This window comes from Mus musculus, chromosome 10 (assembly GCF_000001635.26).
Source record: "Mus musculus strain C57BL/6J chromosome 10, GRCm38.p6 C57BL/6J".
Lineage (NCBI taxonomy): Eukaryota > Metazoa > Chordata > Mammalia > Rodentia > Muridae > Mus > Mus musculus.
The window spans coordinates 95,769,140-95,796,158 of record NC_000076.6 but is presented as its reverse complement, the minus strand read 5'-3'; the positions used below and the strand labels follow the sequence as shown (position 1 = coordinate 95,796,158).

General features: G+C 44.6%; 1 long non-coding RNA gene across 1 annotated transcript; it reads right to left on the bottom strand.

Moving 5' to 3' along the window:
* Positions 1-1,174: 1,174 nt before the first annotated feature.
* Positions 1,175-23,026, bottom strand: 4732465J04Rik. Its single transcript, XR_380952.1, has 5 exons — positions 22,952-23,026; positions 22,394-22,436; positions 17,090-17,277; positions 15,533-15,650; positions 1,175-1,353 (listed from the first exon to the last, which is right to left on the bottom strand). It is a non-coding gene; the product is annotated as an RIKEN cDNA 4732465J04 gene (long non-coding RNA).
* Positions 23,027-27,019: the final 3,993 nt, after the last annotated feature.

Sequence of the window (27,019 nt, the reverse complement as noted above, 5' to 3'; positions counted from 1 at the left end):
ATCTCTGTGAGTTCAAGGTCAGCCTAGTCTAGAGGAGTTCCAGGACAACCAACGCTAGACAGAAAAAGCCTGTCTCAAAAAAAAAAAAAACAAACAGAGATAGACAGACAGATACAGAGAGAGAGAATACCTCACAATATGACACATAACTGTTTTATGCCACTGATGCCTTCTGAAGTCATCTACTTTTTAAGCAATACATTTAACTCCTTTTAAAAACCAGGAAATTGAGCGACAGAGAAGCTAAGGAACTTGTTGATGGTCATATAGCCAAGAAACAACAAAGTTGGGATTCGAACTCAGTATTCTAGTTTCAGAGTCCAGCTCCTGTCTCTCCCTACATCCCCTGAACATGAGATCATGTCCGACTCATGGTTGCCACTGTTAACCACATGATGAAGACTTGATCTGCTTGGCAGGGGTCATCTGCATGGAGCAGCATCCAAATGTTGACTCCAGCTAGTGGTCAGGGCCAGGAAATAAGGTAACTTCCTCCTAAGAAAAAGACACAACAAAACAAGCAACTTCCTCGTCCCAGCAGTGAGGAAACCAAGTTAAGGACCAGAAAGATGAACTCTGGTCAGCAGTCGGGACTTCTGTCTACTTGCCTTTGATTTCACTGGTGCTATTACTTTGTGGTACTAGGACTTGAATCCAGGGCCTTTGCACATGCCAGGCAAGTATTCTGTCACTTAGCGACACCCTGCTTTCTCTCTGAGTTTTAATAGGTAAAGAAAGCTGAATCAGAAATGAAACCCTAGATTTATTTCCTGTTCCCATAAGACCTTTCAAGATGGGGCTGATAGCTTGATGTCTCTGGACCCTCTCCCCTTTCTACGGGCTTTAGCTTAAAGGATGGCTTTCCCCACACACAAAGTAGACCATGAGACAAAAGATCAGACCCTAAGACCTTTCGGTGACCATGGAAAGGCGATCTGCGCGCCTGCAACCCAAGCCTCACTGTTTCCTGCAGCATTTGGCTGCACAAGGTGAGTCTTAGGAGGTCATGTCCTATCAAGACTCTTAATGAGATCCAGATATTGCAGTGGCCCTGCTGTCCAGGATTAGACCTTGGAATCTGAAATACTCCAGAAAGGTATAGTTTCTGTCCTCCACACCAAGTAAACAGCACATGGCATCGGCTTCCAGCAGGCGATGACACACATTCACAGGGTAGCAGTTGAGGAGCTGTGTTTATCTGACACTTAATACCCGAGAAGGCATTGGCTATATGGGGATTCCCATGCCCAGGTAACCTAACCCATGGACTCGTAGCGCCATCATTTGTTCAGCTGTCACCACCTCTCCAGCCTTCAGAGGGCGGCCTGTGGTTCCAGACAGTGATCCCAGTCTCTGAAATAGAAGAAAAAAAAAAGATGGTGTGTTGAATGTGAGCCAGCCACTGCAAGAGAAAGAAACATTTAAGAAAGTATGTTCTGTGTTGAAAAGAGAGATAGCTTGATAAGTAGGTAGGTAGACGATAGTTAGGCAGGTAGACAGACAGAGAAAGCATGATAGGTAGGTAGGTAGATAGGTAGATCGATAGATAGATAGATAGATAGATAGATAGATAGATAGATCGGTAGATAGATAGATAGATCGACAGACAGAGATACGCACATACATGCACACTGTGTATGTGTGTGTGTGTTTGCGAATGCGTGCGTGCATACACACATAAGCATGCAAATATAGCTGACTATATGTACATGTATGGAAGCTATGGGAGAATTTGAGGTGTCTTCCTAAGCTGCTCTTTAATTTACTTTTTAAGATAATGTCTCTCCCTGAACCTGTAACTAGCCATCCACTTAGACAAGACTGGCTGGCTACCAAGCCCTGGAGATAGGCCTATCTCTACCGTCAGTACTGGAGTCACAGGCATAGGTGGCCAGGCTCAGGTGTTGCACAGGTGTTGCACAGGGACTCAAATCAGGTCCTCGTGTATTCACAGCAAGCACTTTGACCCACCACACCTTCTCAACAGCTCTTCCTCCCTCCATATTTGAGACAGGATCTCACTCTGCAGCCCTAGCTGACCATGAACTCACTATGGAGACCAAATGTAATGGCAATCATCCTGCCTCTGACCCCTAAGATTCCAAGTTTCCGGGTGTGCACCACCATGGCCCGGCGAAGCGTCGACTCTAAGAGGCCATTTTCACAGTCTTCAACTGAGAGGGGTAAGGGACTAGAGAGATGGCTCAGCAGTTAAAAGCACTGACTGCTCACATGGTAGCTCACAAAGGTCTATAATGGGATCTGATGCCTACTTCTGGCACACAGATACACATGCAGATGGATCACCCACATACATACATACAGATAGATAGATAGATAGATAGATAGATAGATAGATAGATAGATAGATAGATAGATCTTTTAAAATTGGAAAGAAATAAATGGTCAGACCAGAGGGCCACAGAGAACAAGACAGGGACCTGCATTCTAACACCTGCTGGGAGTAGGTAAGAGACCTACACCATCAGGGGCCCTTAATAGGCATCATATGACCTTTTTTTTTTAACTTCTTTTTATTATTGGATATTTTCTTAATTTACATTTCAAATGTTATTCCCATTCCAGGTTTCCCCTCCCCAAATCCCCTATCCCATCCCCCCTCCCCATGCTTCTATGAGGGTGTTCCCCCACCCACCTATTCCCACCTCCCTACCCTGGCATTCCTCTACACTGGGGCATCAAGCCTTCACAGGACCATGGGCCTCTCCTCCCATTGATGTCCCACAAGGCCATCCTCTGCTACATATGTGGATGGAGCCATGAGTCCCTCTATGTGTACTCTATGGTTGATGATTTAGTCCCAGGGAGCTCTTGGGGACCTGGTTGGTTGGTATTGTTGTTCTTCCTATGGGGCTGCAAACCCCTTCACCTCCTCCAGTCCTTTAACTCCTCCACTGGGGACCCCATGCTCAGTCCAATGGATGGCTGTGAGCATCCACCTCTGTATTTGTCAGGCTCTGGCAAAGCCGCTCAGGAGACAGCTAAAACAGGCCCCTGTCAGCAAGCACTTCCTGGCATCCACAATAGTGTCTGGGTTTGGTGACTGTATATGGGATGGATCCCCAGGTGGAGCAGTCTCTGGGTATCTGCTCCACATTTTGTCTCAGTATTTTCTCCCATGATTATTTTGTTCCCCCTTCTAAGAAAGACCAAAGCATCCACACTTTGGTCTTCCTTCTTCTTGAGCTTCATGTGGTCTGTGAATTGTATCTTGGGTATTCCAAGCTTTTGGGTTAATATCCACTTATAAGTGAGTGCATACCATGTGTGTTCTTTTGTGATTGGGTTACCTCACTGTCTTAGTCAGGGTTTCTATTCCTGCACAAACATCGTGACCAAGAAGCAGTTGGGGAGGAAAGGGTTTATTCGGCTTACACTTCCATACTGCTGTTCATCACCAAAGGAAGTCAGGACTGGAACTCAAGCAGGTCAGGAAGCAGGAGCTGATGCAGAGGCCATGGAGGGATGTTCCTTACTGGCTTGCCTCACCTGGCTTGCTCATCTTGCTTTCTTATAGAACCCAAGACTACCAGGCCAGAGATGGTCCCACCCACAAGGGGCCTTTCCCCCTTGATCACTAATTGAGAAAATGCCTTACAGTTGGATCTCATGGAGGCATTTCCTCAACTGAAGCTCCTTTCTCTGTGGTAACTCCAGCTGTGTCAAGTTGACACAAAACTAGCCAGTACACTCACTTAGGATGATATTTTCTAGTTCCATTCATTTGCTGAAGAATTTCATGAATTCATTGTTTTTAATAGCTGAGTAGTACTCCATTGTGTAAATGTACCACATTTTCTGTATCCATTCCTCTGTTGAGGGACATCTGGGTTTTTTCTAGCTCCTGGCTATTATAAATAAGGCTGCTATGAACATAGTGGAGCATGTGTCCTTGTTATATGTTGGAGCATCTTTTGGGTATATGCCCAGTAGAGGTATAGCTGGGTTCTCAGGTGGTACTATGTCCAATCTTCTGAGGACTCACCAAACTGATTTGATATGACCAGTCTTAATCGAGCATGCTCTAGCATGAGCCATCAATGTAACCATGAACCAATCATGAACACCCCTGAAGCTGCCCTCTTCCAAAGCCAAGGTTAAAAATGATCAACATGTATGTTGAAATCCTCAACTTTGCTAAGGAACAGGACAGGAAGAGAGTGGGCAGAAACGGCAAAGGGAGGCAGAGACTCAACCTTTAACAAACCGGGAAGAAAACAAGGAGGAAAAAGCTAAGCAGATTCAATGAGCAGTCTCAAAAACAAACCTCTCTTCCTTCCATTATTACTGCTTTGTGCAGGGTTTGCACAGCTAGACAATCTCCTGTCTGCTTCAAAAATCAGACAGGATAACAGGAAATGGTTTGGGATTCCACAGTGATTATAGCTACTTAAGAATGACTTACCAAAAAACTCTCAAACAGATGGTATGGAGCATTTGATTACGGGCTTATCCTGCAAGGCAACAGAGAACATGTCTTTCTCTATGAATATAGAAGGGAAATGCAGAAAAGGAGGGGGATACCCTGGCAACCTTGCCCAGCCCCCTTTCATATCCACATTATAATTAGGATGGCCCTAAATGGGTCTCTGCTTTACACGTCGTTCAAAACCAAGTTGTATAATGTCGACGGCATGAATTCCCAGTGCGGAAGGATACTGAAGAGCTTGCAGCCTAAACCTCTTACTTTACAGATATGGAAACGGAGACGTGAGAAAGTAACAGATTTGCCCACGGTTTCATTATAGCAAATGTGGGGCTTGGGTCTCCTAACTTAAGGCTTTCACATTGGCCTTTATACAAGCTAATATTCACGAAAAGGGAAACATCAAAATCTGTTAGCACCATTATTACTAAATTAGCACCAGTCTGGGCTGAGCAATTATCAGAACTTGAAGCTGATGGGTAATGCCATTTGAGTCCAGTTAACGAGCCAAAAGCTGAGTTCCTTAATAACATTTAACATTAATCAGCATTTGGCTTCGGTTTGTGACAAGCGTTTCCAAAACATCGCAGACAATTACAATATTCTCAGCTTTGCTTAGTGTAAATACGGGATGAAAGACAGTCAAAATTTCCTAAATGACAGTCTCCAGAATGGAAATAATGAGTCCCACAGAGAAGGTACAGTGTGTTCATCTTTCCAGCGAGCCAAATATAATTTGGGAGCTAATGAGGTCACCGAGAGCTGACAGACAGCGAAGCTTCTGCTGGGTGAAAATGCAAACACCTCTTTCTACAGTGGGAGAGCGGGATCAGTGGGTGACACAGTCACAGAAGAGACGCTGAGCTTCACACCCACCCCCATCCCCACCGTGCTGTGGGCAATGACACAAAGGAGAGGTTTTCCTGAGCGGGGTACGATGCCCCACTCAAAGTGAGAAAGCCAAACACTGGGAAGACTTGGGACTCCCCTCATGGTGCATGGTGCTGAGAAGATAGCAGAGCAAAGGAAACCAGAACAACACTGGTGGTTGATCTGAGGATAACGTCTTCACAGCTACACTCCAGAGCTGGGGAGCGGGGGTCAGGGGGGGACATTTTTATTGGACTCTCCAGATTTCCTGGAAACATTCATCTATGGCTTTAGTTATTTATTTTTTCATTTTTTATTTTATGGTACAAGCAAAAACCCAACTGTTGTTAGCATTGGGTTTTCTGAAAGCCAGAATTGCTTCATTAACTGATCTTAAGGTGGCATTACCTATGAATTACCTAGTTTTATATGAATGAAAAAGATGTCAACCCATTAATAAGCATTGGTACCCTGTTGAGTGTCAATGTTTATTGAATGCCAACACCACCAAATGCCTGAAGCAATGGTACCAAATCCCACCTGTTATTTCATCCATTCCTCAAATACTTAAATATTCAGGAGTGCCAGTCATGTATGTGCTAGAACTCGCTTATGTTACACTTGCCCATGTCACACACTGTTCAGGGTCTTTCAAATAAAGCAGCGAATGGAACAGGTGACAACCCTTCTGTCACACTTCCAAAGATGTGCTTGACTCAAATAATTAGCACCAGTCTGATGGCATAGCTCAGGTGGCAGAGTGTTTACCTGCCACACACAATAACCCATGCTTGATTCCCAGCACTACTTAATAAAATGGGACATGGCGATACCAGCACTATTCAGGAGAAGACAGGAGGATCCGAAGATAGTCAGTCTCCATTATGTGGTGAGTTTGAGGTCCTGGCTAATAATAATAATAGTAACAATAATAGAAGGATTTATTATTGCTCATTAATGAAAGAGTTTCCTAACCTTGGCTGGACTCATCCATATGTATATAGCACGGAAAAGTTGCATATAGCTACTTGAATCCTCTAGCAGACAGTGTTCTAGTTTATTCTAATGGCAAGGATGGGGTCTCAAGTTGGAAAAAGGATATGTACAAGGTCTCTTGAAGCCTAGGTTGAGAAGAAATGCAGTATTATTTTTTCCATACTCTATCATCCAAAGAATGCCACATGACCCATGCAGATGCAAGAGTAAGACAGCAGAATCCATTTCACAATGGGAAGGGTTGCAATATCACACTGGAAAAACCATGGATACAGGGATGGTCAGGAGCATCGTCTATCTTCTGTATGTGCAATGATAATAAAAACAGTGCTAGTCAATTTATGAAAACATTTCATTTGCATTTTCTAGTAACCTTTAGAGGTAAATTTTATTATCAACTTCCATTCTTCAGGAAAGGAAATTGAAAGCATGTAAAGGTTAGAAAACTTGTCTAAGGTCTAAGGTGATGGGGCCAAGGTTCAAAACCAAGACTCTGTGCTTGTCATCCACAGTGTGACTCTCCAGACTGGCTATTCTGAGACATAGCCACCTCCTGCAAGGTGCTTATTTTCCTCCGTGTGTGTGTGTGTGTGTGTGTGGTTCATAGCATAAATGAAGGAAGAATTGGTAACAATACTGAATAACTATTGCTTAAAGTATGATTGGAGACGAATAAAATATATCTACCAGTAACCAGTACCAAATATACTCCACTTATTTATACTTAAAAATTGACCAACAGCCAACTAGTGAGTCTAGAGAAGCCCAAGACAGGGACCGAGGTGTCTACAAAGAAGTCAGCTCTGAACTGAGTTTTGATGAGTGTCAACAGTGAGAAGCTATCAGGGCTACTTCTTGTGGAATGACATTCCCTTGCCTCCATGTAAAAAGGACTTAGAGTAAACTTCAGTTTTTTCTGTAGCATAGTTATTTTCAGCATATGGCTTGATCAGCTATAAGCAATGGAAAACCTGACTAATTAAATCTTTACTAAAATAAGATATTTTTTTTCTTTAAAATAAGAGTCTCACGTAGCCCAAGCTGGCCAAAATTTACTGTGTAACCACACATACCATGAACTTCTGATCCTCCTTCCTCGATATCCCAAGTTCTGGGATCACAGGCGTGTACTACTAAGCAGTTTGTGTGGTGCTGGGAACTGAACCCAGGTCTTCACATGTGCTAAGCACACTTTTTACCAGTAAAGCAGCTCCACTAACATAGGATTATTATTGTTATTATTAGTCACACACATTAAGGAATATTCAGGACAGTGGTCCAGAGTTTCATAGGAACCAGGTATTGTGCCAGAGGGAACAAGCTCTTTCTGCCTTTTCTGCCATTTTTAACACCATCTTTCTTGGTGTTACTATGGCTGGTATGTCCATCAATACTCTTGTGCTTTTCTGTGCAAGAAGTGGAAGATGGGAAACCCAAGATAAGTCTATCTACACATCAAATCTATGACTGCCACCTGTTACACCCTCTGTGCTCTCTTAGAATTCAGTAATACATAACTGCAAGGGAAGCTGGGAAAGCTGATGTTTGAGCTTTCTGATTCCATATTATGGAAAAAGAACAAAGAACTCCATCAATGATTTTTGAATGATCAGCTCATAGCATCTACCTCAGCTGGCCCACCCTACCTGCTCCTCTGCTCCAGGAATCTGAAGTTGTCATCCAAGAACACTTTAATCCATTGATCTATGGTTCCACTCTCTCATCATTCCATTCCTCCTTCACGGACTATTGAAAATCTCCCATGAATCTTCCATGATCCCCATAACCTGAATGAACTATGTCTTCACTTAGGTCCCTGCAGCCCTTTCTTGGCTGCCCCTGTTCTAGCGTTCAGCAATCTGCTCCTACTGTAGTACACTCTCTGAGTCACAAACACGTTGTGTGTGTTTTGTGCTACACTCAGCTCGTCACACAGCTTCTGGCAAGTGTAAACAGTAGAAGGAAGGGAATCAAGCCCTATGACTTAGCACACATAAAGAACAAGAAGGGGCTGGAGAGATGGCTCAGTGGTTAAGAGCACTGACTCTTCTTCCAGAGGTCCTGAGTTCAATTCACATGGTGGCTCACAACTATCTATCATGGAATCAAATGACCTCTTCTGGTGTGTCTGAAGAGAGTGACAGTGTACTCATATAAAATAAATAAATAAATCTTAAAAAAAAGAAAAAGAAAAAGGAGAAGAAACAGGGCCCAATTTATTTGGAATCTTTAAGGGTTTATTAGGGAGGAAATAGACATTTTTCTGTATTTTCTTTTCGGGTCTTTGACTAATTCAAATGAACTCTGGCAAAGTCACTAGGAAATACCTATGAGGATGATGTACTAACACAGGATGAGGATTCTTTCAGTGGGCTAATTTGTACAGCTCCATTTTGGAGTCAGTTCACAATGTCTAGTGATAAAGATGTTCTTTTCTAGTTAACTTAGGGAGAATATCTAGTGTGTGGGAAGCTTTGTGGTCTATTTAAGGTAGGAGAGAGGCGGTGATAAAACTCTCCCTGCTTCTGCTATTTCAGGTGCTCAAAGTACTCATCATACCAAAGTAGCATATTTGGGGATGCCCTGGCCTGATTGCCTTCAGAACCCATGAATGGCATCCCATGGATCATGACACCAGGAAGACCAGGAGACTGCTGGGTACCAGGCTAGCCTTGTCAAATATGAGCTGATTACTGAATCCTCAACTAACAAGTTACGGCAGACATATTGGTTTCAGAAGGCCAGGATCAAGCTGTACCTTGGATTCAAAATGGATATGGCTGAGGGTTTCACCTACCGCTTGAAAGGGGAAGGGTGACATGTTGTGTCACCAGGTCCTCTGGCCAGTGTGTCTTCATGAATAACAGAACTGAGCAGACATTTCCAGCATAAACTCTAAATTTCAGTCCGGCAGGGACACCACAGATGCTTATTGTTAATAACAGACAGACTCACGTATTCAGCTGATCTCCTTACTCTGCAAGTTTTAAAACCCCAAAATGAAATTGGATTGAAACTCACTGTGGGAAAAAGAATGTGTTTGTCTTTAGGAATGGCAGGATTCAAGGTCCAAATGATGTTCTTAGAACCCTGACTCTCTCCATCCATACCCCATCTTTATTTGTGTTTCTCTGTTAGCTTAAGACTCAGCTCTCTCCATGCATTCTGCAAAGGTAAAAGAAAACAACTCCAAAAGAAGAGGAGGAGGAAGATGAAGAAGAGGAGGAAGAGGAGGAGGAGGAAGAAGAAGAGGAGGAGGAGAAAAAGCAAGCAAGCAACTCCAGTTTATATCACCTGTAGAATTTATGATCTGAAATGTAGGGAGAGTGGAGAGCCACTCCCCCTCAGTAAACACATCGATATTAAATCTCATGAAAATTATATTGGCCTCTTTAGAGTTCCAAACTTATACCTAGTCAAGAGAATTGATTACTCTGATTCATCTGGACATAGATAGTATGTTGGTAAGTGTCTTAGTCAGGGTTTTACTGCTGTGAACAGACACCATGACCAAGTCAAGTCTTATAAAAAAACAACATTTAATTGGGGCTAGCTTACAGGTTCAGAGGTTCAGTCCATTATCATCAAGGTGGGAGCATGGCAGCATCCAGGCTGTCATGGCGCAGGCAGACCTGAGAGTTCTATGTCTTCATCCAAAGGCTGCTAGTGGAAGACTGACTTCCAGGCAACTGGGGTGAGAGTCTTAAGCCCACACCCACAGTGACACACCTACTCCAACCAGGTCACACCTATTCCAAAAAGGCCACACCTCCAAATGGTGCCACTCCCTGGTCCAAGAATATACAAACCATCACAGTAAGATTCTCTGGTAAACTAGGAAATTCCTCCATTTAAAAAAAAAAAAAAAGTAGTTCTGGAGCTCACAGAATGGCTGGGCAGGTGAGAGTGCTTTCTCTCAACTCTGATGGATGACCAAGGACCTGGGTTTGATTCCTGAGACCCATATAATGAAAGGAAAGAGCCAATTCCCACAAGTTGTTACCTCAGCATATGTGCACATATGCACATGTGTGTGCATGCTCACTCACATACACACAGTAAATAAGTAAAAGCAATAAAAAAAATTTAAGATAGTTTTGTACAGAGAACAGGGCAAAGATCCTAGGCAGACAGAGACCCTACCCTTCTGTGGCAAACAGACTTTATTTGCCAACTGTCTCATTATTCATATATTCAGATATCTGTGAGTTATTGAGAATTCAAGTATGGCCTCGGGAATGTAGCTCAGTGATTAGAGCACTGGCTCAGCACAAGACCCAGGGTTCCATCCTAAGCCCTGGGAAGAAAAAAAAAGAACTCAACAGTGAAGACCTATTTGACTCACTTGCAGGTTTAGCTAGCAAAGAGGTGCTTTACCTCTCAGACACGGGCCAGGCAGGGGAAGTGGAACCTAACACCAGTCAGTTGCCTTATAAGTCAGTCTGTCAGTCTGTCCGTCTCTGTCTCTGTCTCTGTCTCTCTCTCTCTCCTCTCACAGAATGGCCACCAGCACCATGTGCCGTGACCCTACCCACCCTCAGTTCATTCACGAAACCTTCCTCCTATTTGATCCAACTGCTTAGACCACTCCACATCGTCTCCAAAAGCTGGTTCAGACTCCAAGTCCCAGTGTGTGCCAGCTAATCTCCAAATATGAACGAATACTCCTAAAAGTCCTTCCACAGTCTCTAAACACACGAGATAACCAGGCCACAGGGAGCAGGATCCTGGGGAGTGCCTGTACCGTGTTTATTGGATTATAAACATTTGATCTTCTCTGCCCAATGAAGAAACGGGAAGGATGCCCAGCTGCCCTGAGTCCAGATCACACTTCATCACCAGGCATTTAAAGAGTGTGTCCTGCTGGGGACTGAGGCAGTGGCTCTCATTAAGCAGCCTCTCCCCCACCCCACCCCACCCCCACCCCCAGTCTCACTTCCCGTTGACTTCGGGTCTTGTTACCATCCGTGGTCCTTTTATTTCTCTCACACTGCTTTCTTTTTTTTTTCTCTGTCCTCTTACATACAGAAATATGAATATATTTACAGGTATATGAATAAAGTTATAGACACTGAGAAAGGATAACTCATGCAACTAAATGCATACAAATATCTTCTTAGTCTGCCCCATCAGCTTTTCAAATATGCCTGGACGTGAACTCTAGCAGAAAAGACCTCCGTGCAGGTTGAAATGTCTGCCACAAGAAAAGGCATGTTACTGGCAAATTGTTTCTCATTCTACATCTACTTTACCCAGTTATTCTCAGTCCCTATACAGACTACTGTTGCTTTACTATGAGGTATCAAACCTGGGACAAAAGGTTGAGGTGCCTACTTAAGGTATCAAAGCAGACAAGGCCGCCAGGTTCTCCCAGATTCCTTAGTCTCTACCTGCTACAGGGTCCTTCTAGCTGGCATACCCCACCCCCTACCGGAAACTTCTACAGCCCAGGGACTGGGCTGCTCTTCCCTCAGATTCCCTTCTCTATATAGCCTGCCATTTTGATTACCCTCTCTTTTGAGCCTCCTGGCTGCCACACCTAGATCTCCTCTCTCTCCTCCCCACTCCTCAAATGGCTCAGTTTCATGTCCACTGTGAACTCTCCCAATATCCCTGACTCTGACTGTGTGCTCCCAAATATCTGTAATAAATAAACTTTCTCCTCTACTGTACCTAGGAGCAGTCATGTCCTTTTCTGTCTTTCCTTTCTGTTTTATTATTTTTTTATTCAGCTACTCCCCCCCCCCAACCAACTCCAGCCCCCGACCCCCCACTGCAATCATGTTGCCCACGATCAGCCCCACCTCCTCTTACAGTCACCATGGTGGCATTCAACTCCGTGTCGTCTTGGTCCAGTTTTACCTTAAATAGCACTTTGACTGTGTCTTACAGAGGCCTTCTCCTTGAATCTTTTTCTTCTGTATCTGGTCTTCTTTGGACCATCGTGAGGTATAAAGGGAAGAAGAGCCTCCTGGATACCAACACATTACAACTCAGAAATCAGAAGACAACAAACGTTGTGGTGCTTTTGGCCACTGAATGATGAAAGCTACTGGGGGTATTCAGTTCTCCTGGGGTCTTCTAGATGGGTGGTGTTACGACACACCTCCTAAGTCTCCTCAGAAGGGTTGAGGGAGAAAGAACAGAAGTTGTCTGCAGTTAGAGCAAACCAATAGGCCATTTGTGTGTGAGGTTCCAGACTTTTCTGTCTCACACCCCTTGCTCCCCCCTCTTCTTCTCTGGGATCACTTTCCAGATAAAATATCTCAGGCTTTGCTTTCAGGAGAACTAAAATTAAGAAGACACACCATAGCCAGGTAGTGGTGGCGCATGCCTTTAATCCCAGCATTCAGGAGGCAGAGGCGGGTGGATTTCTGAGTTCGAGGCCAGCCTGGTCTACAAAGTGAGTTCCAGGACAGCCAAGGCTACACCCTGTCTTGAAAGAAAGAGAGAGAGAGAGAGAGAGAGAGAGAGAGAGAGAGAGAGAGAGAGAGAGGAAGAGAGAAAGAAACCAAACAAACAAAAATAAAACACACCAAAGCATCTTGCCAATCATCTAAATGAAAGACTAAAGCCTTGGTACCACAGAGACAGAGTCTCAAATTCAGTCTAACTATACAACCATGGACAGAGTACTTAGCCATTTTGAAGCTCAATTTCTTCGTCTATAAAGTGAGGATACTATGATTGACTCCATTATTCTCACCTTAGAGAGGAACCCATATCCCAGAGTAAAGCTGGGTCACTACCCCCCTTCCTCCTCTCAGCATTCAGGGTCCTGATAGAAACAAGAACAGAATTTTTAACTAGAAGGTTGCAAGGTAGAATCGAAAGTTAACATAAACCTAAAGGGATAGAGCTGGGCACAGTGTTCTGGGTATTTAGGAGGCTAAAGCAGCACAATAGCTTGGACCTGGGAGTTGAAAGTGAGCCCAGAAACACACCAAAACCTATATCTTAAAATAATGATCATGACAACATGTCTTAGCTAGGGTTCACTGCTGTGAACAGACACCATGACCAAGGCAACTCTTATAAGGACAACACTTACTTAGAGTTGCTTACAGGTTCAGAGGCTCAGTTCATTATCGTCAAGGCAAGAGCATGGCAGTTTCCAGCAGGAGCAGAGAGTTCTACATCTTCATCTGAAGGCTAATGGAAGATTCCCTTCCAGGCAGCTAGAATGAGGTTCTTAAGCCCAGGTCCACAGTGACACACTGACTCCAACAAGGCCACACCTACTCCAACAAGGCCACACCTACTCCAACAAGATCACACCTTCTAATAGTGCCACTCCCTGGGCCAAGCATATACAAACCATAACACAACATTAAGGACCTAGGGTTGTTAGTTAGTACAACGGAAACATACTTCAAATCTGTATCCCTTGAGAAAATAACTCCATGAAATCCAGCTGTAAGGCATTTTCTCAGTTAATGATCAAGGGTGAGAGGGCCCATTGTGGGTGGTGCCATCCCTAGGCTGGTAGTCCTGGGTTCTATAAGAGAGCAAGCTGAGCAAGCCAGGGGAAGCAAGCCAGTGAGTAACATCCCTCTCATGGCCTCTGCATCATCTCCTGTTTGTTACCTGCTGAGTAAACCCTTTCCTCCCCAACTTGCTTCTTGATCATGATGTTTGTACAGGAAGAGAAACCCTAAGACATGTAAAATTTGTGTGCTTTAAGAAAAATATACCATGTTTTAATGTAATTTATTTATTCTGTGTGTGTGTGTGTGTGTGTGTGTGTGTGTGTGTGTGTGTTGGCTTGAGCATGCCACAACACTTCTGTGGAGGTCAAAGGAAGAGTATGAGAGTTTCTTTTCTCCTTCCACCACGTGTGTTCCGGGGTTGGAACTCTGGTCATGGGATTTTTGAGACAAGCACTTTACCCACTAAGCCATCTCTCTAACCTAGATAGTCTGTATTGTTTCCAGGGTTAAAAACATCACAGATGTATTAAATGTTTCCTAGAATGAAAGAATGTACTCTTGTTCTAGAACATTCATTTAACACACATCCAGAACAATAGGAATAAGGCAGCTCTGTAGGGCAGACTTTGTGTATACGTACGTACGTGCGTGTGTGTGTGTGTGTGTGTGTGTGTGTGTGTGTGTACACATTCATGAATTCAGCCCCCCTTTCTGTATCCCAAGCATACTATTTTGTATTTCTGCTTTCATGTGTTCAAGCATGGGGCGGCCCTCCACAGAAGTCAGACAGACCAATACTTCAACTTCCTGGACTCTTGGACGGCGGGCCAGCATAAACTTGTTTCTTTTACAGGTTACCAAGTGTCTAGCATCCAATTACAGCAACAGAGAGCAAACAAAGACACACTCCAATGCAATGGCATTGAAAAGAGGTCCACTTCAGAGATGACTAGATAGTGAGGTCTCTGCTATTGTGGGGCAATTAAGCTTGCTGCCATAACTACAAAATATGTACAGCTGAAGACATGACCACAAAAAGAGACTTCCTGGAAACCAAGTATAGAATGATAGAGCCAAGTCTGGGGTATGGGGGAATGACCTCGTTTCAGCAGAAGATAGGAGAAACATATATTGTAATGGGATTTAGAAGAGGGGTTCGGGAGTGATGTAAAACCACCACCACCATCATCATCATCAATAGGTAAACAAATGAAGGACAACAGTCACACACCAGATGTGGCTGCTGGTGAGTGGAGAGTAGCCATCTGTGGTATTAACAGGCACAGCTCTGATTAACTGTGCAGAAAGCAGAGTGGTGAGCTGTGCAGACCACAGGATCGCTGGTGCCAACCACGTCTCTGGAAGAGCTTGACAGAAAGGAGGTTAATGCTGTAGGCTGAGTGGGCTGCGGGCCCAGGCACTGTGGCTTGCCCTTGGTGGGGTGAGGGGGTTGGGGAGAGACAATGATCAGAGCTCTTATCCTGTGATAATTGCTAGCTGTTCTAGCCAAAATACAAGATGGAAAAGTCTTGACGTAAAGAAAACACTAGATGTTTTCTTCCAAAAAAGACTCGTCACTTTATCTGTGGAAAAATAAAACCCTATCAGTGAAAGGAGAGCCCTATTCTTCTCCTTCTTCCTCCTTCTCCTCTTCCTCCTTCTCCTCTCGCAGCCTCTACCCCAATCTCAGACAGGCAGACAGGACCAGGCTGGCATCAAACTTGCCATCTTCCACCTCAGCTTCCCAAGCGGGGCTTCTTCAGTGTATCTATTGCGCCCAGCACCTTACCTTCAATACAGCATTCATCAAATAAATAGTTTCCTCCTTTGTGATTTGGACTTTGTGAAATGGGACTGAAGGTGTTGGTCTTAGGAACACCAGATGAGTTCATCAGCCAATGAGGAAGCTAGAAAGTAAAAAGGGAGAGAAATGAGGTTGGGTGGGGGTGGGGTGGGTTTGTAATGCAGCTGGAGTTCCACAAATGAAAGCTAAACAGGCTTCTGAGGAGTCAGCCAGTGAGACGGCTCAGTAAGTAAAGAGCCGCAGGAAAGAAATGACTCTCCCAAGTTGTCCTTGGCCATCCACCCTGACCCTGCCATGCACCTACTCTAAAATGAGTAAGTGTGTTAAAGATGTTTCCTGTTCATGTTTAAGTTTCCATTACAGCAGCTTCTGCCCTTTAAGCGTTCCATCCTGATACCGAGCAGACAGGGAAAGGAACTGGAAATGGAACGGAGGATTTTCCTCCGGCAAGGGCAGAAGCCATCGCCAGTTCATCTCCGTCTCCGTCAGAGGGCAATGTTGTGAGAGCCACTGCTGGTCCCGTGTACACAATGGCGCAATCACAGACGGGTTTGGGAACTGATGACAAAAACATTACCTGTTAAAAATGTACAAGCCTGTCTTCAAGTCACTCAGCAAGAGAAGACCCAGCCCTCGGCTCAAGCAAGGTACTCATAGTACAGTTGAGAAAACAGAAAATGCAATCCAGAAGAGCTTCCTGTCTGATGTAGCAATCACACAAAGCATGTAAACAACATCTAGTGGTGGAGGGGCCAGCCATAGAGAAGCAAGGAAATGTCATGGGGGTTGTTTACGTCAGTTAGGAGCTTCTAAAGGCAACTGACTTCATAGAACACATCTCAAAGTACCAAGAAAACATCCGCAAACTGCACATAAGTATCAAGGCGAGTCAGTAGATACCAGACAGATGAGCCACAATGCATCATCAGGCTGCAAGGATGGAGGCTCTGGATGGAGCCAAGGAAAATATCAGGAGTTAGTGGATAACCATGTCTTCCTGGGCACTGGTCTATCAGGCAGGAGCCCCTCCAATGATTCACCGGGTACCACCAGCCCTTAGCTTAGGCACCTGTCCCTAACACAGTGCTATAACCACCCTAGTGTGGTTGGACTATAGATGTGGATGGGCAAGATGAGGTAAGTGGTCCAGTCCCTCCCTTCTCCCTCCTCCTCCCGACCCAACATGGAGAGCTAGAGCTAGTGAGACGGGATGAAGAGAACAGGGAACCTAAGGAGCCAGATGAAAGTTGTACATCTTTGGATCTTACCTTTAAAAGCTGCAAACAAGACATATAGCAGTGTTACTAGGGACGAAGTATCTATGCTATACGACTGTGACCCCAGTATGTTTGGATTTCCCTATTACACATTCACCAAGCTATGCATGGTGATAAACAGATGAACTGGTGGATCTATCAATAGCTACACACACACACACACACACACACACACACACACACACACACACGCATCAAAAGAAGCTACCTTTGCTAGGGCATATTGTGGCCATGAACCACTAACCTAATCTTTTAATAAAATTACCTTCACAGCAAACACCACAATTTCCCCATTTCCCAGATGTGGAAACACAGGCCTCAAGACATTTAAGCAACAAGTGCAGGTCCATCCAGTTTGAAAGGCTCTAGGGAAGCCGATCTCAGCCTTACGCCTGTGCTCCCTGCCTATACGAACCCCGGAGTCAACTAAGTCTCCTGTCCTACTTTCTAGAGCTTGTTTGGTAAATGTTTAAGCTTAGTTGTCAAGAAAAGCAAAAGATTATTTAGTAACAGGGAAAAGCTGAACATTGAGCAATCTGCCGACTTTTATGAGAGGTCTTACTGTAAGCCTATTTTAAAACTAAAAGTGCTCCATAAACGTGCCTACCAGCCTGTTACTACACTTGCGTTAAAGGAGCGGTCATTAAGGAGATCACAGTACAGAGGAGGTGACTTCAGCCACAGTCTTAGAGCAGAGACAAAAAGGAGCTCATAAAGTTTTCATTCCTGAGAAGTTCAAAGGCATTGTTACCCTGCCTCAACAGCACTATAAACCTGGATGCAGTCCTGACCATGAGGCCTGGTACCTCACAGATGTTCAGTCAACAGTCCTGAGTTGTGTTGTGTTGTGTTGTGTTGTGTTGTGTTGTGTTATATTCAGAGACAGATTCTTACCATCAAGTCGAAGCTGGCCTGGAACTCATTTTATAGCTCAGGCTGGCCTCAGACTCATGATCTTCCGGCCTCTCAGCCTGCTGAGGCATGTGTCACATGTCTGGCCCTGAATGACTGTTAGATGTGTTCCTTCTCCATCTTTAACATGATAAGAAAAAATACCAATTAACATGTGATGTGGTTTTTATCTGTCCAACTCAGTTCTGTACAACTTTTATTTACGTCAGTGGTTTAGATGCCTACGGACACCTCATCCGTCATCTTCCTAGGGCCGCCAGTCATGACGTCATAACCTCTCACCAGACTCCCAGAGCAGATGCTCCGGACTGAGGCCGATCCTGCTGTGTTCGTGTGTAGCGCATTCTTCTGGGTTATTCATTGCTGTTCTTTGTAACATTACCTGTGTCCAGAGGCTTGGCTCCCCAGCTTCTCATACCCCTGATCTCACCCTTCCTCGCCAACAGGAAGTTTCTATTTTGTATAGAAACTTACAAGATGGTGTGAGAGGCCTTTCCCTTTCTCGCCTGTTAAATTCTAACTCTCCGCCCTCACCACATCACAGAGTCTAGCCATCTCCCCGGGGCAGTCTCTGCCAGCTGGACCAGGCCTGATCTTGTTCCATGAGTGTTTGAAGAGGGAGTCCTATAAGGAAATATTGCTCTCTTTTCGAGGTTGCTTTGCCTCCATGGAGGGTGAGGGTGGGCGTCATAGGGAGAAAAAAAAATGCAGCTAATCTGAGGAAGCATGGTTGGTTATTTACTACCACATAACCTTCAAAAGATTTCACTGAAAAAAAGGGGAGCCAGCTATTTGTGCAGTTGTCAGTCCAGATAATTGCTCTTGCCCTTCATAACCGGAAAGCTCAGGCTTAGATGCAAAGGGATAGCTTGACCCCTTCACTTTACTAGAATGTTGAGCAGTGAGTCTTGAAGGTCATGACCTGCTGAAGGCAGTGTATTTTATATCACTGATATCCTGATTTTTGTTAGTATTGCTTTGTGTTCTCACCACATAGCTGCAGCTAGCCATGAATTCACTACATACCCCATCCTGCCCTTGAACCTGAAGTCCTCCTGCCTCTGCCTTCTGAGTGCTGGCAATAGAGGAATGTGCCACAAATCACCTACTTTCTAAGTCATTGATGCACTTTGCCTGAACATGTGACTATCCCTAGCTAACCTTTGTGGCATAGGAGGAAATCTGTCAATAGCTTTTTGAAATATGACTCTGACTCTGAGGTTTTGGCTTATCAGTGTAGGTGAACTGAGTTTCGGGCAGAATGCTTGTGTGAAGGTTACAAAAAAAAATCACCTTGTTTTAGAAATGTTATGATCTGAAACAAGTGCTCAAAAGGCCAAAGGCAGCAGGTAAAAGATGGGCACCAGCCTTGTGTGAGGCTCATGTTGATGGCTGCCTTTCCAAAGGATGGAAGGAATACCCTCTACCTCCCTCAGAGACCTTAAAAGTATAGTAACTAAACTGGATGTGGTGATACACAATTGTAATCCCAGTGCTTAGGAGGCAGAGGCAGGAGGATCAGGAGTTTGAGGCCAGCCTTGGATATACAGAAGGTTCAGGGCCAGTTTGGGATACACAAGAAGAAAAATAATGTGTGCATGCCCGTGTGTGTGTATGTGTGTGTGTGTGTGTGTGTGTGTGTGTGTGTGTGTGTGTAGTGTATATTTAATATATAATAATAGGTAATAAATAATGTATATTATTTTATAATATGATATGGTGTGTTTAGAGAGAGAGATACTAGAGATAATTATATACAATAAATAAAAACCAAAGCAAATGGTACATAGTAAAACAGATTCTGTCATACACAAAAGGTAACACTACTCTAAAACGTGCTAAGGCCATAACATGTGAATATCTATGATATCTAACATTTGTTAGGTACAAATCACAGAGACAGCATGGCAGCCAATGTGGACCAATGGCTTGTTCTCACACAAAAGCAGCTCTGAAGGGATACAGTCACCAGAGACCTAAGTCCTCAGTCTTTTACTTCTGCTCCCCCACATCTCCGTGTGGCTGCTGAAATTCCAGCTATCCCATCTACCTCCCAGGAGAGAAAGGAGAAAAGGGACAGAGAGAACGTGCATCTTCATTCCAAAAGCCATGTGCATAGAATTGCCATATTTGGCAAATGAAAATACAAAACTACTGGGGGCTGGAGAGATGGCTCAGCGGTTAAGAGTACCAGCTGTTCTTGCAGAAGCCCTGAGTTCAGCTCCCAGGACACACATGGCAATTCACAACAGTGTAACTCCAGTTCTAGGGGACCTAACACCCTCTTCTAGCCTCCACAGCTATCAAGTATGCACATACATGCATGCAGGCAAAACACCCCTACACACCCCTAATGAAGGAGCTAGAGAAAGTACTCAAGGAGCTAAAGGGGTCTGCAACCCTATAGGAGGAACAACGATATGAACTAACCAGTACCCCCGAGAGCTGTGTCTCTAGTTGCATATGTAGCAGAAGATGGCCTAGTCGGCCATCATTGCGAAGAGACGCCCTTGGTACTGCGAAGATCATATGCCCCAGTACAGGGGAATGCTAGGGTCAGGAAGCAGGAGTGAGTGGGTTGGGCAGCAGGGTGGGGGGAGAGTATAGGGGGCTTTAGGGATAGCATTTGAAATGTAAATAAAGAAAATATCTAATAAAAAACCTGAAAAAATAAAACCACCCCTACACATAAGATAAAAATAAATAAACCATTAGAAATATAAAAATACTATAGCAAGCACAACACACACACATGCACGCACACACATACTTGTAATTTAAAATTATTTTGTTTGCCAAAATTCAAATTTATGTAAGCGCCCTGTCCTGTGACACTCTTACTATGAGAGAGGTTAGGAGATGTCATCTCTTAGACACGAATTTTGCCATGCTAGAATTGTTTCTACAGAAGAAAAAAAATAGAGTAAATATTGAATAAGGAGCCAATAGTCTTTGTCAGAAAGAAGGCAACAGGGCTTCCTCCATGTCCTCACACCCTCTGGGGGCGATTCTGAAAGCATCGGCTCCTCATGGTCGCCAGCTCCTAAATGTCAGTGGCTTTCTCTATCTAAGTTCTAGAGGCAAAGTATAGACACTGTTTTTTTTTTTTATATATATAAATTGACAAGAGTGTGGTATGTTCAGGTGGCTACTGTCCTTTTCAGAAGGGTAGGGAGCTGACAATACTGTCATCTCTTGAAGTGCATTTAGAACTTAGGTCAGAACAACACAGATGTGTTGTCCCAGAAGCCAGGGGTCCCTTGGAAATGTGTTGGATACGAGCGGGAATGCTCTGCTTTATTTCAATCCTCTGAGTCTCCTCCAGTGGAGGACACACGCTTATCTTCAGAGGTGTCAACAGCTCTGGACAGTGGGGACAGGACTGACAAAAGACAGCTAGTTTAAGAAATTGTTCTGTCATAACCCTGTGGCTCTCATCGCTCAGTTATCTGATCCATTTCGCTAAAGCTTGGTTTACACTCCGGGTCTACTCTAAAGCGAAGGGAGAGATCAGTAGAACAAACAAATGGGCTACATTAAACTCACTCCAGATTGTCCATGTAAGAGTCAAGTCTGAGGTCCTCCTTGTCTGCTCTGGCATGTTAACTCCTACACAGTATTTCGATGTGCTTTAAGGTTTTGCTCTTAGTAGTACCTGAAGGACTTGGGGAAGCTCAGTCTGGGACAGTGTCTGCTTCCAAACTTAATCTCCTCCAGCCTTAGGTTCCTTTCCTGAATTAACTGTGTGGCTCGCCAAGTTCCAAAAAATAAGGAGGCGTCCCTTTGAAAATTTTTTTAAATACTAAGCCTTAGCAAGTCTGCGTGCACCTTTGCGCACAACTTTTCTGGTCACATTCCGGGAAGACTGCTCCATGCAAGCTTGCAGTGTAGCAGTCAACACAGCAGGCGCCTTGCCTGAGCCCGGGCCACATTCATTGCCGGGCTTGTCATATGCTCTCTCGCTATTTATACTGCTTTGGGCCAGTTACTTGATCCTTAATAAAATTTGCCTCCAAGATGCCCTGCAGGGAAAATGACCTAGCTGGGGAGGGACCCTGTTCCAACTTCCTAACTGCTGATGCTCACCAAGTATCCTCTGAAAAGGTTGCAGGGGCTGGTGGGGGGGGGGGGAGGGGGAGAAGGTCTATGCCACTTCCTGGCATTTAATGGCACCAAGTGTTTTAGTGTAATATATTTATATCCCCTGTTCACGGCTGCCTTCCCTAAGTCAACCTCTCCCACATTGGCTCGGCTGTAGATGGCCCAGAGCAGTGTGGAAACTTGGCCTCATTCAAGGTCAGAACATTTGAGAAGAGGAGGGGTCACCCCAGTGATGATTTTTTTTTTTTTTTAACCAATCTTTCCTTTTTTTTTTTCTTCAGAAAGCAAGAATGGATCTATGGGGTGGAAATAATGAACCATTTATATCCCAAAATGAGACTGCCAGGAAAAACAAACACCAAAAGAGAACATTTTATCAGAGGGTTTACTGCCCAAGGCTAACGGGGTACAAGGTACTGAGTGTTCGGTGGCCTGGGCCAAGAGCTACAGTAAGTCATGCCTTTCCCTCCTGCCAGCCCGATCAGACTGCCTTAACCACCTGGTGGTGAAGAGCTTTAGCGTTGTCTAAGTGAGTATGGGCGGATACACCACATACTTGATAGCAACGTAGCGGCTGTTGCCACACTGGACAAGTGCGTCTGCGTAATAGTTGCGTAAGTCAGAGAGGCTCAGGCGGAGTACATCAGTGGGGGACCTGCTAACCTGTGGCTTATGTAACTAGGAGCCAGCCCTCCAGGGTGCTTCTGGTCGCCTTGGAAAGAATGTTCGGTCTTTGAACTTGGCCCGGGCTTCCAGCGGTTCTTTGCCCCAAAGGTGTGTGGAATGGCTCAGCTGTCAGCACCTGCTGGGGAGATAAAGGAGAGCACCCATAGCCTGATCCTCGTTGAGCACCAATACAGAGGAGGCTAGTGACAGGACCCAGATGGCCTCCCCCTCCCCACCCCACCCCACCAAACACCCTACGTGGATGGAGACCAAGGTCCCTTTATTTAAGGAGGCAGAATCCATAAGCCTGCTGCGATGGAAGACAAAGGTGAAAGGATTCCCTCTAAGCTAGGAACCTTAGCTATGACAGCACACTGTTGCATGGTCTGGGCATTGTGCTCTTCCCTGTGGACTGGAAATCTGGCACTCAGCTTTTCTCCTAGCTTACCTGGAGCAGGATAGTAAAGTAGGTCAAATTTGGGTCTGCTGCCCTCTCACCTCCAATCACCACACCGCTGCCCATGTCGAGACCTAGCTGTTTCCATCCGAGCTTCCAATCGTTCTTGCTCTGAACACCTGCTCGGCACCAGGTGTTGTGCCAAACACCAGGCAGTGAGCAGGCAGGACTTCCTTGGCACCGGGTGACCCCCTGTAGTGCCCTGGGCCTCTACCCATGTCTGTCAGGTTTGCCATGAATCCACGTGGCTCACACTATGTGACTCACACTACTAGTCACCAACTGTGGTTCTGTCCATCTCAGCCTTGGAGATAGGAGTCTTTGTTTTCATCATTACATATGAATGGATTATTCCTAGGAAACAATGGCAACTGTACATTGTTCCTGGGGGTTTCTGCAATCCTAGCACTTAGAGGATTTGAGGCAGGAGAATCGTGAATTCTAGGACAGCCTGAACTATGGAGTGGAAGCTTGCTGAAGAAGAAAAAGTGGATGGCCAGAAGAAATTATGTCTCCTACAGAATGGACCAGGACTCACTGGCCAGTTGGAGGTGGGAAATGGAGAGGAGGCCCCACAATGAGCAGAATAGTTCCATTCCCAGCAGAGATCAAGATACCTCCATCACATCCTCACGTATTGGTGACCTGAGTGTATAGTGGGTGAGAGAACACACTCTAGAGCTGGATTGACGAGGTAGGTTCGAGTCTCAGCATATTAGACTAAATGTTAAAAAGCACTTGATCTTTGTCTTAGTTAGGGTTTTACTGCTGTGAACAGACACCATGACCAAAGCAAGTCTTATAAAGGACAATATTTAATTGGGGCTGCCTTACAGGTTCAGAGGTTCAGTCCATTATCATCCAGGTGGGAGCAAGGCAGCGTCTAGGCAGGTATGGTACAGGCAGAGCTGAGAGTTCTACATTTTCATCTGAAAGCTGCTAGCAGAAGACTGGCTTCCAGGAAGCTAGGATGAGGGTCTTAAAACCCATACCTGCAGTGACACACTTACTCCAACAAGGCCATGCACACTCCAACAGGGCCACACCTTCTAATCGCGCCACTCCCTGGGCTAAGCATATACAAACGATAACCGTCTTCATTCCTTCATTTGTCTCTCATGAAAAGAAAGACAATGGAAATGTCTAATTGTATCTAAAAGGGTGTTTTAGGGATTAATATGCATTAATATGTGAGAGATCTCCATAAGATTGAGGTGCATAGTAAGCACTCTATAAGTACGGACTTTGGTTTTACACTAAAAGTCTATGCTTTTCTACTTTGCGGCCAGATTCTCACTGGAGTCTCTATTCAAAAACAGATGGCTCCTTAGCCAAGCTGCTGTTTCCTCATCCGTAGAGTGGGAAGTTGACCAAGGATGTTGGGGCAAAGTCAGGTGACCATGTTCTGGTCTCTGATCTCTTCTGAGCATGGGTAACTCATGTAACTTCTCTGTCTCCTGGAAAATAAACTTCGTTTCTCAGTCCCTCAGACCATTCAAATAATGCTAAGACTCCATGCCATGCTCTTGCTCATATCCTTGTAGATGGCTGCTTCACGACACATTCCTTTAGGCTGTCTTTAAATCAACTCACTGGGGTCCTTGGAGTGCACAATAGTATTTTTGTACTCAAAGATTACGCTTAGAATCTTCTAATTCATAATTGAAATTTTAAAACATTTGCACAATGACTGAAAATCATCTTACACGCTCTCATGCATACACCATTTGCACCTATAGATGTTCCATAGCATCCTAGGAAACTCCGGGTCCCTAAAATGCTTTCCATGATTGTTGTTCTATTTTTCTGTGATGGTTTGATTCTGTATGTGTTTAATAATTTTCACCTCTGTGGGAGAAATGATGGGGCTATGCTTCTTTAGGGAACTAGCTTAGGACACAGTGTGTTAGAAATCATTTCATTTAAAATTGTAAAAACACCCAAGGGCAGAGCTGTGAATCGCCTACCAACCCGCAATACCTTTGGATAACTGCTAAGGGTGCAAAGGTCCTGGCCCTCAGCAGCACCCCGGAAATATTACCTCTTCCAGCCTCTTGCCCTCTTCCTATGTCCCTTCTTGATGAGTGGTCATTTGTCCATGTAAAAAGTGAGCCTGGTTCCTAAAGAGAAGGCAGCCCAGACCATTGTTAGGGCAGACTGAGTATTGTCTTCGCGGTCACCTTCAGGAGAGGTTCCAGGTCCAGAAATGTCTGTTCTAAGAAAGAAATTGCCTTCCTGAAAGCTACTGCTAAAAGGTCTTGAGAAACTGGTGCTTCTTCTAAACACCCTTCAGCAAAAACTAGAATAGACAGCTACAACATCATTGCAACCTCCCGGGTTCACGGTCTGAGCACTTTCTCAAGCTGCCTGGTCTTCCTTGGCACCTTCATGGATCCGTGTTCAGCACTTAGTGAGACACATATTATTGTAAAGATCAACACACTTCGAAGATAGTTAGGAGGCCATGAACATCTTGAAAGCAAGGAATGTATCTTATTCATGTTTGCATCCCTAGAGCATAGCGAAGCACCACACATGCACAAGTATTAAGTATTTGTTCCATAAGTGAATGGGTGGATGAATGGATGGGTAGGTGGATGGACAGACGGATGGATGGACACATGCATAGTTGGATGACACTGGTCTCACACTTATATAGCCTTTAGTGTTTTAGTGGTATCTTAGTCAGGGTTTCTATTGCTGTACAAACATCATGGCCAAAAAGCAAGTTGGGAGGAAAGGGTTTATTTCAGCGTATACCTCCAAACCGCTGTTCAGCACTAAAGGAGGTCAGGACTGGAACTCAAGCAGGTCAGGGAGCAGGGGCTGATGCAGAATCCATGGAGGGATGTTCCTTACTGGCTTGCTTCCCCTGGCTTGCTCAGCTTGATTTCTTATAGAACCCAAGACTACCAGCCCAGGGATGGCACCAACCACCAGGGGCCCTCCCCCCTTGATCACTAATTGAGAAAATACCTTAAAGTTGGATCTCATGGAGGCATTTCCCTAACTGGAGCTCCTTTCTTTGATAACTTCAGCTGTGTCAAGTTGACACACAAAACCAACCAGTACAGGTGGTGTTTGCCTATTTGTGACAGAACGTCATTATATATTTCTAGCTAGGTTGTAACTCAAGACCAGGAAGGCCTGGAACTTGGAGAGACCATCCTGTCTCTGTCTACAGAGTGCTGGGATTAAAGACACGTGCTACTACCTCTGGCCTAAGGAATTTCCAGTCTGAACAGAGGAAAGACAGAAGACTTAAGCAAATGGAGGATTCAGCTACAATGAACCAAGCATTACAGGAGAAAACCCAGGATTACAAACTGTTAAATGTGGACATTGTCCATATTACTTTTTCCAGACACCCAGTGCTGAACAAGTGGCAAATCTCACAAAAGAAAATTGTTTTGGCCTCTCCTGGACACTGCTTGCTATCAAACAAACATTGCTAGGTCATTGTCACATGACTGCTCTCTAAAGGCCATTGAGAGGGAGCAGGGTATTATTTTATTTACTGTAAACCCATCAGTGAGTGATTTCAGACATTCTTCATCATCCTGGACAAAGAGAAGGCACTGGTAACACTTGAGAGCTGAGAAATTGGAATAGTCAGGAGGTATGAGGCCAATAACTAATGATTTGGGAGGCAGGGTCACCCCTCAATATGAAAAGGCCTTTGGTGTGGCTTGCTAGGGGAGAAGTCCAGATTCCAAGGCAACTATCCAAGTGTCCAGACTGTCAGGAAAAAAAAAAAATCAGGACATTGTTTTCTATTCCATAGAACACTGGTGTCACCGGGAGGGAAACCCCTAATTAATTGGAAAGAGTGACATTTTCATTAAAATTATTTTTGAAAATGACATACACACCTGGCCAATCAGGATTCTCAAACAGTGCAAAACAGTAGGAGATGAAAGGCAACCTCCTGGAGACGTCTCATCTTGTGCACGGAGACATCCAGTGTTACATTTTTGGGATAACTTCCTAGAAGTAGTCTATGGATATGGTGCAATCTTCTGCGTCTACCTACGCCCACCCCTTCCGGGTATTCTTGGA